We start from the raw sequence: 17199 nt of genomic DNA, 5'->3' as shown, positions 1-17199 counted from the left end.
AACCACATTACCTAGTGAAATAATTTGCACAGATAAAACACAAAATACAAATCTGGTGATTACAAGCTAACTTATAAACAATAAAGGACTATCTGAACTATATTAAAATCACAACGATTAAGCCTTAAAAACTCAGAAAAAATATTCTCACCATCTGTTTCTAAGGTTTGAGTCTCTGCTTTCTGAGAAAGGAAACTGAGAAGGCTGTTGAAAAATAGCTCTGATGTTATCTGGAGTCTTCAGATTCCCTGCTCCTTCTTCAGTCTAGGGTACATCTTAAGAAGAGAAAAAAGATAGTTTGGCATCTATTCCAAATCAGATTCTGGAATGTGTTTTGTAAAGTTCTGTAAAGTTTTCCCAATATCTTTTCCTTGTTCAAGCTCAATGTAGAAGTAGTCACTTCACAAAGAGAAATACGTATTGTTTATGAAATACAAACTGTTCATTAAAGGGAAGTAATGGATCTTTGCTTTCTATACATTAACTTGATAAAAGTAGATGCTTCAAAAAGCAAACTGTAAAAATGTTTATAGTTGCTATGATATGCTTATTAACCTTTGTTAATTTCAAATTTCCATCAAATTAATTCAATTACATATAAAAATTCTAAATCTTCCCAAAGGTATAGTCTCCCCCCGTCAAAAAAAAAGGAAGAAAAAAATAGCTACGCCTTTTGTTTCAAAACACTACCTATGCAACCTTCCAGCACAAAATTTATAATAAATATCAAATGCCTTATGTCCATAGAAAGACTTATACACCAATGTCCAAAGCAGCTTTATTTTTTAATAGCCAAAAATTAGGAACAACTCAAATGCATGTCAGTAGGTGAATAAATTATGGTATGTCCATATGATGAAATATTTACTATTCAGCAACAAAAAAGGATATATTATTGATATAAACAACATGGATAAGTTTCAAAATTAATTATGCTGAGTGCAAGAAGCTAGAAAAAAGGAACACAGTGTGTGATTCCATTTGCATAAAATTGTAGAAAATGCAAATTAATCTACAGGGAGAGAAAACAGATCAGTGGCTGCCTGGGTATTAAGGAAAGGAGGGATTACAAAAGGCCATTATCTTAATTGTGGTGATGGTTTCATGTGTGTAAATGTATGTCAAAATTCACCAAATTGCAATCTTACATATATGCAACTTATTATATGTTAATTATACCTCAATAAAGCTGCAAAAAAAAAATTCTTACAATTTATGTGTCTATTTATGTAGCAATTCCAAGTCTAGCAATTATCCTATTGGGGGAAAAAATGGCAATATGCACAAATATTTAGACATAAAAATGTTATAAGCATTATTTCTAATAGTAAAAATTTAAAACAGCCATTAAATATCAAAAAATTTGGAACTAGTTAAATAAGTTACAGTGAGATACTATGTAGCCATTAAAATATGTAAGAAAATTATAGTATATCATTCAATTTATTATATACTAAGTGATAAAAGCAGAAAACAGAACATTTATGTTTAGTATAATTGAATTTGTTTCAAACGTATAGAAAAATAAATGCAGCAATCATGCATTTAGAGGTAATTTTTATTTTTCCTTTTTGCTGGTTTATATTTTCTAGTTTCTTTACAATAAACATGTATTGCTTTTGTAATAAATGAAACATATTAAAGGATAAAAATAGCACAGTCCACACTATGCACTCTCTAGCACAGGTATAAAACAAGTACTCCTAAGAAGTAGTTTGGTACATATTACAGAATTCTGGGCTATCTATCACGTCACCCCCAACAACAACCTACCAAAGAATAGTGACAAAAGGGCAAGTCTGACAGGATGAACTGGAATAATAATTAGTAAACCACATGCTTTACAAGTTACAAAGTACTTTCATGGACATGACCTAATTTGATCTTCATAGCTCAGTGAAACAAGCAGAGAGCACATTATCCCGTTTTCTAGAGTGGAAACACAATGGACAGGGCCATGAAGTGTCATGCCCCAAAATTATAGATCTTGGACTCAAACTGGGCCTTGACTATAAATTCTGATAGGAATTCTAAAGAGTAGGGAACAATAACTTTTCCTGATTACTTGTAACTAGAAGGCAGTGATTTACACACGAACTTACAAATAACCATATTTGCAATCATATTAGTATTCCTATTAGAATGTGCCATCAGCCTTGCTAATTTTCTAAATCCCCAGTACCCAACTTTGGAAGCTATACCCAAGGCAAACGCATCTTGCCCCTTGTCAACATCACCTATTAAACTACTGAAATTCAAGTAGAATGTAACTGTTCAGTTTTCCATTACATTCTTTCCTTCTTGAAAAAAAAAAAAAGTATCACCTTTTATTTTAAAGTTGTAAAAAGAAAATAATCATAACTACATTTATGAATGCTGTAAATAGTGACCTACAAGTTGATGTCAAAATATCTAACTTAACACTATTTTAAAATACTATCTTTCGGGCCACATCTTTTTTGATATGTTCGCAGATAAGAAACAACCTCCAAACAGAGCATATTCAGTGAAGAAAATTATCAACTCTCGACAAGAGTAACCATCTTCAGAGGAACATTACTGAATTGGTCAGTATCTGGTGATGAGGCACTGAAGCATAAGGAAACTTTACAGCTACCACTGTTACCAACACTCCCAGGACACCTATGAGACCTGAAGGTAATGATAGCTCTCATTTACTGGGCAGTTCGTATGTGTCAGACATCTTGCTAAGCCCTTTATATATGATCTTTAAAACCATTCTGACTATTATCGCATCCTTATTTTATAGATAATGAAACTGAGTTTAAGTTGCCCCAAATTACAAAACTAATAAGAGCTTAAAGTAGAATTCAGACTCTGGCATATTTTCCTTCAAACAAAGAGAGCTTTAGTAGTTCTCAAGAACGTAAATTCTGACTTTTCTCTAGTACTACCACCTACAATGGTCTTGATTTGAGTAGTGCAAAACACTTGGCAATGGTACATGAAGTTCAAGAGTCAACATTTTCCATGTGAAAAGTTAAAAATCGCCAGAGCCCACAATTTATGTTTTGAAAATTTTGAAAAAGAAGATTAAAGTTACAGGACTTAAACTACCTAATTTCAAAACTTACTATAAAGCTATAATAACCTATGTAGTGTGATACTGGCATAGAAATTGAGATGTAGATAATGAAACAGGATAAAAAACCCAAAATAAACTCTCACATTCATGGTCATTTGATTTTTGACAAATGTGTCATGGCAATTCAATGGGGAAAGAATAGTCTTTTTAATAAACGGTGCTGGAACAGTCGGATATTCACATGCATAAATAAATAAACACCTTTCTCTTAAAACATCCAAAAATGATAATTCAAAATGGATCATAGTTTGAATTGTAAGAAGTAAAACTCCAAAACTTCTAGAAGAAGACACAGGAATAAAATCTTGTGACCTTACGTTAGGAAAAAATTTCTTAACTATGAAAAACAAAAGTGCAATCTATTTTAAAAAATTAAAAAATTGGACTTCATCAACTTCTTCAAAAGACATAATTTAGTTAAAAGATAAGCTCTAGAATGGGAGAAAATATGTGCAAATCACATACATGATAAAGAAATGGTAGCCAGCATATTAAAACCCTTAGACTTCGAGAAAATAAAAAACAATTTAAAAAAATGGGCTAAAGATCTGAAGACATTTTACCAAAGAGACATGAATGTTTAGTAAACACACAAAAAGATGCTCATCATTATCTATTAGAGAAATGTAAATGAAACATAATGAGTAAAAATTTCAAAGGTTGGAGAGGACAGGGAGAAACTGAAATTCTCATCCAATGTTGATGAGAATGTAAACTGGCATAGCCATTTCGGAAAACAGTACAGTAGTTTCTTAAAATGTTAAATATACAATTATACATTTAACCACATGACCCAGAAATTTCACTCTTAGATATTTAAACAAGAGAGATGAAAATGAATAATAATAGCAGCATTAATCATAATAGTCAAAAACTATAAACAATCCAAATATCCATCAAATGATGAAGGGAGAAGCATAAAGTGGTAACCCAAAACAAAACAAAACAAAACCACAGAATAATTCATGCAACAAGGATGAATCTCAGAAACATAATGTTTAATGAAAGAAGCTAGGTACAAAAGACTGTAATTACATTTATATATGAAATGTCTAGAAAAGCCAAATTTACAGGGAAGGAAAGCATCTCCTAGGACAGGAGAAGAGAGCAGAAATCAATCGCAATGAGCATGAAGGAACGCTTGAGAGTGATGAAAATGTTCTAACACTGGACTGGGGTGATGGTAGCACATCTGAATAAACTGACTTAAAAATCATCATATTGAACACTTAAAATGGGTGAACTGTATGGTATGTAAATTATACCTCAATAAGGCTATAAAAAATTAAAAAGAAATGCTCAATACAGAATTGCTTTAAAATGAATCTGATGAAAATAAGTTGTCATTTCTCTCATTATTTAAAATAATAATTTAATATGAACCTAATGCATAACATTATTCTTTAGAGAATGAAAAAGTAGATTTAAGATGAGTATTCACCTCTCTCATACACAGCTGATAGGGATGTAAAATGGTACAAACACTATGAAAAACAATTTGACAGTTCCTTAAAAAGTTAAACATACAGTTACCATATAACCTACAAATTCTTACTCCTAGGTATAAACAGAAGGGAAATGAAAACTTATGTCCATACAAAAATCTGTATATGCATGCTCATAACAGCATTATTCGTAAGAGCCAAAACTGGAAACAACCTAAGTGTCCATCAACTGATACTATGAATGAATAAACAAAATGATTTGTCTAACACAATGGAATGTTATTCAACCATAAAAAGAAAGTACTGATACATGCTATAACACAGATGAACATTAAATATTATTATGCTGAGTGAAGAAAGCCAATCACAAACAAAACAAAACAAAACAAAACATGTTTTGTAGAATTGAATTTATTTGAAATATCCAGAAAAAGCAGACTCAAAGACAGATAGTAGATCAGTAGTTGCCTAGGGCTGGGGTCAGGGAGAAAGGGAATGGAGAATGAATCCTGATGGGTTATGAGGTTCCTTTTTAGGGTCATGAAAATGTTAAAAAATTAGATGGTGGTGTTGATTATACACCTGTGTGACTATAAAGAACACACTGAATGAGTGAATTTCATTGTGTATGAATTATATCTCAATAAAGCTATAGAAAAAAAATAAAGACTTTTCACCTGGTATTTATTAAAACATCAAAAGTAATTTCAGGGTGAAAGCGTGGACTTCTAATTTTATTTATTTGCCTGTGAGCATATCTCACATTTATCTGAGCAGGTTTGTTAGTACTCAATTCATTGTGACTGAATATGTCACTTTTTAAAAAAATCAACATTTTTACACATCAGTAACAAACAGAAAATAACACTTTAAAAATATCCAACAACAAAACATACACAAAGATTAAAAGTAACTTGCAAATACTGCAAGTGATGTATGGGGAAAATATATTGAAAGACATTAAATACAACCTAAATAAGCAGGATGACATACCATGGTCTTGATAGACAATATCATAAAATGACAATTCTTCCCAAATTGAACCAATACATTTATTGCAATGACAATCAAAATCCAAAAGGTTTACAAGTTGATTCTAAAATGTATAATAAAGTAGCAAAAGCCCGTAACAGAAAAGCCATGACCCAGAAAAAGAATATGGTAGGGATCTTGCCCTACCTATATACTAAGACTTATTTTAAAGCTATATCAATTAAGTTAATGAGCTCCTAGAAAAGAGACAAATTTGACTGCTGGAGAAGATACACATCTTCACACATATGAAAAATAATATTTAACAAAAATTGATTGCAGATCACCAAAGACTCAGTCAATAGTGATCAAACAGCTGGTTACTCATTTGGAGGGAAAAAGAAATTAGATCCCTATTGCATAACATATATAAAATAAGTTTCAGAGGGATTAACGTTTTAAGTACAGAAGGAAAGTTTTTAATATTTTCTAAATAAAACATGACAATATTTTTATGAACTCAGAGCACAGAAAACTTTCTTAAGACATAGAAAAGGCTAACTCTAAATCATGAATAAATTCAACTACGCCATAATTAAAAACTTCCATTCTCAACAAATACAACAAAAGGAAAAAATGAAAAGATTACCTACAACACCACAAAGCACACTATCCCCCAAAAATCTTGGTATCCAGCGAAAGAGAGAGAGAGGGAGGGAGCAAGCGGGGAGGGAGAGGGCTTGAGCATCCTGTAACATTTATTTTAAGGATGGGCAAATACAAAGGGGTTATCCCTAATAAAGGGTGTCAAAGCCCAACCATAATGATGCAGACTGTGAGGGAGTAGAGGGAACAATGTAGTGTGAGTGTCTGAGCACAAGCTCTGGAAAGGTGGTTTGGGGTGAGCAGGACTTCATTTACATGGCAGTGGTCCAACAATGTGTGTCAATGCCTGAGCAGAGGGATGAGGGTGCCCATAAAAAGATGTGCCATGTTGTATAATGTAGGAATCCAAGTAGAGTGAGAGGGCTTCTACATGAAGGATCTTTGGAGCTCAAATAGAATTTGTTAAATGAAGGGGGGAGTGTAACAGATATGGCAGATTGATTACATACAGTGAAAGTGATCAAACAAGTAAATAAATGTAGGTTAATGGTAGGCAAGTTTCTCTTGTTAGAGAGAAAATGTGATTTAACTCTATGAGAATGAAATTGGAGGTAGCAGTATGATTGATTGATGAATGACAGGTCAAAAGAACACAGAAGCCCAGGTAGGTGATCACTTTGTAAGTTACATAAATGCACCATTACTAATGTTGTAGACCCGAAACTAATATAATATTGTATATCAACTGTAATTGAAATTTTTTTTTTATTAAAAATAAAAAAGAACACAGAAGCCAACTTGAAAAAGATCCCACTGGCTAAATAGGACAAGATGAGCTCAAAATGAGTAACAACAGTAACTGATTATAGCTTATCGGATAAAATACAAAATCACAAACTCATATGATACAACTTAATTAATGGAATAAAAGTTTGATCAGGTAGGGGATGTTTACATAATTTCAAAGTCTCTCAACACAAAATAATTATTAAATACAGAGGGAATTGAGTAATTTCACAGTAGAGAAACATGGCAGATACCATCTTAATCAAGTAATCCAAGTGAACATTATCAATAATGGGTCAAAATGAAAATTGTGTGCCACCTGATAAGCTACAAAAAGACAGTGTAACATCTGTGATATCGTCAGTTAAGTATCTGTAACTTGCATCTAATCATTAGGAAACAGCAAATAATCCTAAAGGCAGAGAGACATTCTACCAAATAACTAGCCTAAGTAGTCTTAAAAAGTGCCAAAGTATTGAAAGTCAAAAAAAAGACTAAAGAATTGTTCTATATTGAAGGCGAATGAAAAGAAGTGATAATTAAAATATAAGGTGTGATTTTAAACTGGATTCTCTTGCTATAAAGGACATTATTGGGACGACATGTGAAAACTGAATGAGGTGTGAAGATTTGATGGTAGTAATGCATCAACGTTAATTTCCTGATTTTGATGGTTTTACTGTGGTTTATCCTTGTTTGTAGGAAATATACAATCATTTATTCAAGGGTGATGGGGCATCAAATCTTCAGGAGAAAAAATTTCTTCTTTATTGTACTTGCAACTTTTCTGTTATTAAAACTTAAAATTATAAAAAAATAAATTTAATGCATAGTTTAGGTACATAATGAAGAAAAGACATAAACAAGCATTCTGTGAACAAAAAATACCAATGGTAAGTAATCACATGAAAATATGTTCAACCTCATTAACAATTAAGATCACAATAAGATGCCATTTTGCAGCCACTATATTGGGAAAACTTAAGAACCCTGACACTTTCAAGTTTTGTTAATGATAATGGCTCATTGGGAGCTTCTGATATATTATAGTGGAATGTAAACTGGTACAATGACTATGGAAAATAATTTGGCATTATCTCGTATAATTGGATATTCTCTACACTTCTACTCTTAGGTATGTACCGTAGAATTTTGCACATACGCACCAGAACACACATAAAAGAACACTGACATTAGCAGTCCTTGATAGATACACACACACACACACACACACTATGTGTACATATATACATACATATATATGTATATATATATATATACACATTCATACACATTGGGATGACATGTGAAAACTAAATTGGATATGAAGATTAAATATATATAAATATATATTTAAAAGTTTTTAAATAAATTAGAAATGTTAATGATGTTCTAAATCAAATTTTCTTTCTAAATATTTGAGTATCTATGAGAGGTACTTTATGAGGTGCTCTCAGCATTTTATGTGATGTATACAGATTAAAAAATCTTAGCTATGTGCTGAATCCTTGTTATACACAAACAAGCATCAATAATCTGGTTCAAAGGTATTTTGGGCTAACTCTTCTTCAGAAGAAAAGCCACTCATCCTGACATATATGTACACACACACACACACACACACACACACACACACACACACACACACACACACAGGCATTGCATAAGATATCACATATACAATATATCACATAAGATATATTGTAGCGATTCTTTTTCTTGGCTTGGGTAGCTATTGAATGATGTGCTTGAGCATTAACTATAGGCTGCACAATACTAAGGAAGCTGGGGTGAAGGAAGATAACCTAGCTGTTAACAATGCATGTCCTTCAGAAGGATCACTGCATCATGCCACAGAGTAAAGAGACATATACGAAGTCCTTGTGGTATATTTCTTTTCTTATGTATATTTTTAACAAGGTTCAGGGCTTCAAAAATGAGGCATTAATTCAAAGAATAAATATGCATTAATTCAAAGAATAAATATGCAATTTTTGAAAGTAGAATATAGTAGGCACTAAATAAATGCTCGGTATATAAATGCTTCTTTGAATACTCTATTTTAAAATTATTTCCTGTTTCCCTGTATTCGTTCAATGTAACATAAAATATCCCCCCGCATATAACACTTTATTTCTCCATTTCCTATTTTCTCCTTATTGTTGTTTTTCAAATTTATATTCTTTTAAAAGAAATTTCTGATTATTAATGGCAAATCTCATCCTTTTGAAAAATATATATTGATCTGTCCTCAAGAAATATTTATATATCTCAAATTTAACATCAATAACTGACATGTTAAATTCAGTCCTGTTCTTCCTGATCTCAGATAATATCAACTCCATTCTTCTAAACGCTCAGGCCAAAAACCTGGCTGCCATCCTAGGTGCCTCTCCTCCAACCTCCTCTCATAGCCCACCTACGATTCATCAGCAAAGGTTGTGGGCTTTGCCTTGGAAGTATCCAGAATCCAACTACTCCTCATTGTCCCATTAAAGTTATCACCATCTCTCCTGGATTAATAAATAGCCTCCTAACTAGTTTCCTTGCTTCCATTTTTAATGACCTTCAGTCTATTACAACTGCTGAAGTAATTCTGTGAACATATTATATTGAGCCACTGCTCTGTTCAAAACTGTCTAATAGCCCCCCACTCCACCTCACTTCCTGCGATTCTCCTTCATTCACCCCACTCCATCCACGGGGCTTTTGTCTAGAATACTCTTCTCCCCAGATATGTGTATCACTAACTCCCACACCAACTCAACCTTTACGCAAGTACTCTTCTTAGTGACGCCCTCCCTGGACATAATCTAAAATTTCATGCACCCTGTCCATGCCCAGATCTTCTATGCTCCATTCTCTCCTTCAAAATTTATTTAGCACTTGTCAAAAGATACCACAAAATTGAATTGCTTTATCTTGTTTGGTTATCTCACCAGTAAGATAATAAGCTCCAAGGGGGCACTATTTTCTTCCCTGCTCTATCCTCAGTAAGAGCAGCAGACTACTGTAAGCACTCAATATATATATATATATTGAATGAATCATGGCATCACTGCTCATATTTTATGATCTCATAAGACAGTTTGCAGAAATTAACAAAACTGTGATCTTCTCTAGCTGTGAGAGACACTGTGGTAGCCCTCTCAAAGACACACCTCCCACTTCCTTATTTGCTGTCAGTAATGCTCACCCTCTTCCCCTTAGGAAGTGAATCCTGATTAAGTCAAGGCAAGTAATGTTTACTCTGTCAATCAAGGGTTTAGGCACAGGCATATGATATAATTATGGCAAATGAAGTTTACTAGGAAATGTTTTCCTCATCTAAAAAACAAAAGTACCATGGAAAAATGGCCATACTGCAACCATGAAGAGTGACACTGTCAAAACACTCAAGATGCCAGAGTAGAAAAGTGGAAAATACCTATGTGTATTCTTGATAACATCATTATGACAATTAAACTATTTTAGTAGGTTTTCTATTACTTATAGTTTAATTAACACAGAAAGAGATTTCAAATATATTGAATGTCCAACAATGTGTTAGGTCAAACTAAAATGAAAATGGATGTCAGGTGTTTTTCCCCTTTTATATGAACATGTCATATGATAATAAAACAAGATCTCTCAATGTGAGTCATATTTTTTCATAGGAATAATTTTATAAATAGTGTGTTTGCTGTTAAGAACTGAAAATAAACATGTGACCGAAACTAAGGAAGTTCAAATGTAGAGCTTTAAAATAATTTAAATAATAAAATTATGCACTAAACCACCATAATCAGGTTCTAAACAGGTTCTACAGAACTATTAGTGCTCATCCAAAAGAAGGAAGAAAGGGAAGGAGCGAGAAAGTTGGGTTTAGGTAAGGAAGAATGGGAGAGGTTCCAAGGCAAAATAAAATCAGGATGCAATGAATTAAACATAAATAATTATGTTTCCTTTGTGAGTGTACACACACAGGAAGGCAGCTAGGGTACGTTCATCAGTCTGAGACATTTCCTTTGATCCTTGAAGTAATCTTAGATTAGAAAGGAAGGGGGTTGTGGGTCACTGATGGTTTAAGTCAAAGGGCTAAGAGTTCTAAGGTTTTGATTTTTAACTCAAAGCCAAAGCATCAGTAACAAAGCCAAAACTATTACTATCCAAAATTATAATTCCTCAAGCTCCCACTATAACAACCTACCAAACCACACTGCCTCCTCATAAAAGCCTTATAAACTTTGAAAATGCCTATAAATGTAAACTCTCTATGCCATTAAATAACTTACTCTAGACATAATGGGCCCAAAACAGAGGATATAAAAAATTAACTTTATATAGCATAAGCTTAAATCTATACTTAATACCTACAATATGTAACTATTTAATTACCAATTTTATTAGCTGTCATTTTGAAGTTACTAAATTATGGCTCTGGAAAAAAAAAGTATTAAAAGCCACTGAGAAAAGTAGAGATTTCCTTTAAATTCTTCTCACTATATTCTAAAGTAGTGAACAAAAAAGCAATAAAAATAATTCTTCTGGTAAAACTTCAAAAAGTAGTCATGAATCGACTAAACTAAGACCTTTAGTCCTGAGAGCATATTTGATCATGGTAAGGCTGACTATCTATTGACCTCACGTACCTCTCTCTTCCTTATCTCTTCCTGCTCTGCCCGTTTCTTCTTTGGGTTACTCTACATACAGGAAATGAAGCAGGAGGAAAAGCAGATGCATGAATGAAGATTGGATTAAAAGTAGAGAGCCATGGAATTGCAAAAATAAATAAATAAATGCTGTATTAGTCCACGCAGGTTATTATAACAGAATACCATGGACTGGGTGGCTTATAAGCAACAGAAATTTACAGTTTTGCAGACTAGGAAGTCCGAGATGAAAGTGCAGGCAGACAGTGTGTCTGGTGAGAATCTGGCTTTCTGTCTCATAGACAGTCATCTTTTTACTATGCCTCACATAGCAGAAAGGGAAAGGGTTCTCTCTCAGGCCTCTTTAAAATAAGGACATTAATTCCATTCATGAAGGCGGAGCCCACCTCCTTAAACCATCGCTGTGGGGGATTAGAGTTTCAACATATGAATTTTGAGGGGACACAGAAACATTTATGCCATGGCAGATTCAATGTAAAAATCTGTTTTTACAAAATATAAATTAAGTACTATTTTGATAAGATTCTGAATGCAAATCAATTAGATAAGCATTATAGAAATGAAAAAAATATATATTTAATCCCCAAATTCCAACATTAATCATTACATCAAAAATCCTGAACTATATTTCTCTCAAGTACTCAAGGCCATGTCCAAAAGGGTATCTATGGATTAACAAGAATAACTAAAGCTTACCTGTGCAGTATGTGCCAGGAACTGCATTAAGTGCTTTCTATGATTTAATTCCTTTAATTCTCAAAACACCTCTATAAAGTTATTCTCATTTTACAAATGAGAACAATGAGCCTTAGAAGGCAAGATGATTAACCCAAAGTCAACGATTACTAAGTAAGCGGCAGAGTTAGGATTCACACTTGTTCAAAACCACAGAGTCTCAATCTTTGTCATATTCAGTTCAATTTACCTGTAAACACTGTTTCGATTCTACACTGATTTCCTAAAGATTTCTAAAGAAACTTCAAATATATTTCTAAACTTCAATAACTTGCAACATGGAATACAAGTTTTTAAAATAACTATTTGGAAGGTTAAATCCCAGCTATTATGATTAACTTTTATTAACTGGATGGCAAGCAAATGACAGTACTGACAATAGTGCTGTCATATATTATCTCACTTGTTATCTATAAAATAGATATTATATAACTTTACAGATGAGTGAACTAAGGCTCACTCAATGAGCAATGGAGTGACTTGCCCAAAGACATACGACAGGTAAAGAGATAGACCCAGGATTCAAATTCATGTCAGTGTCCGATTATAATGCATTCCACAAACCACAATAAAACCTCCAATGCGTCAGACTAAATGACTTGGGCAACTTGTCCTCTGACACTTCACAAAAAACTAACAGTCTGTTTCCAAACCACTGGTCAAATTTTCTGCACCTAGAGCTATGATGAAGACACAAATATTAGTACTAGTTCTTGATGACTCCCACTAGTCTCTTTAAATAAAAATACATCTCTAGGGTAGTCTAGCTTCTGGTAATTTCTACTTACAAACCCGCCAACTACACTGCTTTTGTTACTACCAGCAGAAACATCCTGAATTCTCCTTACTGGAATAAAGCCTGTTAAACCTTTTAGCAGGAAAATCTCTAGGACTTTTGTAAGTAAAAAAAAAAAAAGCTGAGGAAATGTTGATATATTAAAAATAAATTTTGACCCAGTAAGAACTGGCAGTAGACCTTTTATTTTCTTGCAGTCAGCAAAACTACAAAACTATCAAAATTCAAATAGTAGTTTTGAAGTGCTTACATATGTGGTGAGTCATTTCACAAACTTATACTTTACACTGAGAACATTTTTAAACTGGATTTGTAGGCAGAACTCACTTTAAAAAACTGCTATACAATGAAAGAAAACCAAGTCCATGTGGGGTTTTATTAATTGTTTTCTCTGAAAATTGTTTTCCCTAGGGGGAAAAAAAAAGAATAGTATTACTGGCTCCTGTGCACCTTGCTTCATAGCTCAAACGCTTTCAGAAGCTGCTGTTTCTAAAACTGTATTAATCCAGATCTTCAGAAAAATCAAATGAATGCCAGTGTAATCACCCAACAAAAACAAGTAAGTGTGTAAGGGGAGAGGAGAGTTGAAGGAAGTGAATAGAACTAGGTCAGCAGGTGGCAGGTGTTAACTGATTCAAAACTTGAAAGGAATTCAAAAGCATAGTTGGGGTTTGTGAAAATTCTTAAAGTAGAATAGAATACAAAGAAAGAAAAATGCAAAATGTGTGGAAGAAAAGGTCCTAACTTAGAAGGGTGTGCTATTGAAAAACAATGGTCATCCAAAAAACTATTTTGTTTCTTTTAAAAAATATAGAATTTAGAAAAATGCATTATCTTTCTAGAACATTATAATGGTGACAACAAACTTTATTTCCTCATTTCCTTTGCATAATATTCTTGTGATGTAGGTTGCATCCTCATCTTACATATCGAGAGACTGAGGCTCAGGTTAAATAAATTGCTAAGAGCCTGTGTGGTGAGCTACAGCTCAAATAAAATCCTTATGATTCTAAGACCAGTATTTTATACACCACAGTGTTAAAACTCTGGTTTTATGGTGGCTACTCTTAGCTACCTACACAAGAGGTAAAAGAGTAATATATTCTTCGATTTAATTTTTTTTAATAAAACAAAGAAACAACCACTTCTGCCTTCTCTCGGGAGAAAACAGGAATCCTATGCCTAATCAATGTTTTTTTAAACTACAAGCTTACAAGTGAATGACTAGTGATCAATCATGTGATCAGCCTATCAGAAGCAAGCCTAAATGCTAGATCTTGAATGTTTTAAACAGGTCATATATATTCATTTCAAGCAATTTTGGTGTTAAAAAAAAAAAAAGCATGATAATCTCCATTTTACATTAAAGTAAACAAGATGAAGAGAGGTTATACTATGGTAAATGACTTTAGGAAAATAGCATTCTGTGGTCAACAGATTAAATTTAAACTGTATGTGACTTTCAAGCAAATACTGTAATGTTTTCACCCTTAACAAAAACTCATGAGAGTACTTAAATAAAATGAAAATATTTTTTATTTCTTATTTCCTGAAATTACTATGAAAATGGCAAATTAGCATGAACTCAGTATAAAAACAAACTCCATGCACATATTTTTAATACACTTGTCAAAGTAACTTTAATAACATTCACCGTCAGGTTATACCATTTGTTAGAATAAACAGACTTTCTTTCAGGATTTTAGCCTATAATATAAAATAAAAACCTAAGGATCAATTTTTTAATTACCATTAAAATAAAAGGCTAAATCTTTTCTAAACTTTATGACCTAGGTCATAAAGTAAGGGTTTTGTATAACAACTGCCTAAATATATCTGGGTGGCCTATATAAAGTTAATTTCCCACTCCTCTTTAGTTGCCAAAAGAATATTACCCAAATTGCACATCATACCTTGTTATGAGTAAGGAAGACTTACAAACTACAATCATTGCCACCTCCTTACAAATTCTGCCTGTTACCACTTTGTGTCACCAATATCTGAGCATTTAAACACAATGACCACAAAGGCTCTGCCACACTTTCAGGGCCTGCTTTATATGTGATGACAGTATTCATGGTTTAAGATTCTGGTTCTACAAAACTCATTTCCTCCCTGAATTTCAACTCATCTCTTTCTTTGAACTAATTTACAGCTACCACCCTGATACACATGATACGCAGATTTTGTTTTTGAGGGGAGAAAAAAAATCTCTGAATGTCAGAAACTTATTCTATTCTTATACTAGTCTTAGCAGTGGGACTATATACTCCAATCAAATAAAAATATTTTCATTATCACAAAATTCAATCCTGTTTAGAACGTCCACTGGCCAGGTAAGCTATTTAGTTTTATATAGCCCTAGGAAATAGAATTGACAGGGATGGAGTCACCTTTAAGAAATTTATGGAAATCTATGAAATGATGCCATTCAAAAAATGTATTTTACCCTAATGTAATTCAATAAGAAGAATTAAGAACTAATTTTGAAAATGAACAAAACTTCTAAATTTATTCATCTTTTAAATCGTTGCATTTCAAATAGGTGATTTATTACTTTCAACAAAGGCATCTCTATTTTCTTTCTTGTTTCAGATGGATAATAAACTTATTATAGTAAACATTCAACTAACATTAAATCAATCTTGCAATTATTCAGGGAAAAACCATTAAAACAACATTCTATATATTTCACACTAAGTTAAGCCAAAGAAATTTACATATTCAACAAAATACAGTTTGAGTACTATAACAAATACTTGTATCACACTTTAGAACATGCAAATTTCTCACACACTATCATTTCATCTTCACACAGACCACATGCAAAAACAGTTTAAGTAATGTGTAGTATAATACAGAATGAATTTTTATCTTCTTTGTTTTATTGTTTCTAAAGCTCCGGGATATATTCTGGAGTTGTTTCATTAATATTTTATCATCCTGTATATACGAGCTGGGTGCTTTGTAAATCACAAATTTATAAAAGATATGGACCCTTCTCTTTAGTAGTTTACACTCTTGCTGAAAAGATGAATAAAATAAATACAGTGTGAATAGTACTCAACTACTAAGGGAAAGTGGAACAGGGCACATGTTCCTTTCTTTAGGGTGATTATACAAATCACAGGACAGAAAGCATTTTGGTAGAAGAAAATCAGTGAGGCTCACAAGACATCTGAGATAAAGATGGCACAAACAGAATAGCAGTATAAGAAATGTGTAACTAACATGTTTTAAGATGAGGCAAATGGAATATGATGTTGGGATAAGCAGGAGCCAGATAGAAACAGGACTTGGCCTTTTATCTTGTGGGCAAAAGTCTTTGTTCAGAGTAATGATACTTCCTTCAGAAAGTTTTATTGTGCTATACAGTGTGCAGAATGTATTGGATAGTAAAAACTAAAAGGCAAAAAACCAGTTCAAACCAATTCGATTTATCAAAATGTATTATTATACATCAACTGAATATTTGTTTTCTCTTGCTTTAAATATTCCCTACCCTAGAAAATTCATAAAGGCAAATTTTCAGGGGTAAAAAAGAGTTTATCTTCTCTATGTATTCAATAAATATTTAGTCAATAAACACTTACAAGCTCCTTCTATATGTCCAGCATTTAAAAAAAAAAAAAAAAAAACACTTTATTAAGGCATAACTGATATACAAAAAGCTGTACATATTTGTATGCAACTTGATGACTCTGGAGATAAATATACACTTGCAAAACCATCACCACAGTTAAAGCCATAAACATATCCATTACCTTCAAGTTTCCTCCCATCTATATTTTTGTGTGTGATAAGAACATTTAACATAAGATCTACCTTTTAGCAAATTTTTATGTTTAATTTACAGTACTACTAACTATATGTATCATGCTGTACAGGAGATCTGCATTCATCTTGCATAACTGAAAGTTTGTGCCTTTTGAGCAACAACTCCCTGTTTCCTCCCTCCCCCAGTTTCTGGTAACCACCATTCTACTCTCTGCTTCTGTGAGTTTCTCTATTTTAGATTCCTCATGCAAGTTGATCATGCAGTATTTGTTCTTTGATGTGTTAGGCTTATTTCACTTCGAATAATGTCCTCTAGGTTCATCC

General features: G+C 32.8%; 1 protein-coding gene across 8 annotated transcripts in view; it reads right to left on the bottom strand.

Moving 5' to 3' along the window:
- NRIP1 (nuclear receptor interacting protein 1) overlaps positions 1 to 17199 on the bottom strand; it is an 86263-nt gene that overhangs the window by 46418 nt on the left and 22646 nt on the right. For 6 of the 8 annotated variants that reach the window (XM_011374260.2, XM_011374258.2, XM_023519978.1 and 3 more), the window contains exon 3: positions 152 to 275. The exons of the other annotated variants lie outside the window; for them this stretch is intronic. The gene's annotated coding sequence lies outside the window, so the exon portion shown is untranslated. The remainder of the gene's footprint in view (positions 1 to 151; positions 276 to 17199) is intronic. 8 annotated transcript variants of the gene reach the window in all.

This window comes from Pteropus vampyrus, unplaced genomic scaffold (assembly GCF_000151845.1).
Source record: "Pteropus vampyrus isolate Shadow unplaced genomic scaffold, Pvam_2.0 Scaffold242, whole genome shotgun sequence".
Classification (NCBI taxonomy): domain Eukaryota; kingdom Metazoa; phylum Chordata; class Mammalia; order Chiroptera; family Pteropodidae; genus Pteropus; species Pteropus vampyrus.
The sequence above is the reverse complement of the archived record's forward strand: the minus strand, read 5'-3'. Positions and strand labels throughout refer to the sequence as shown.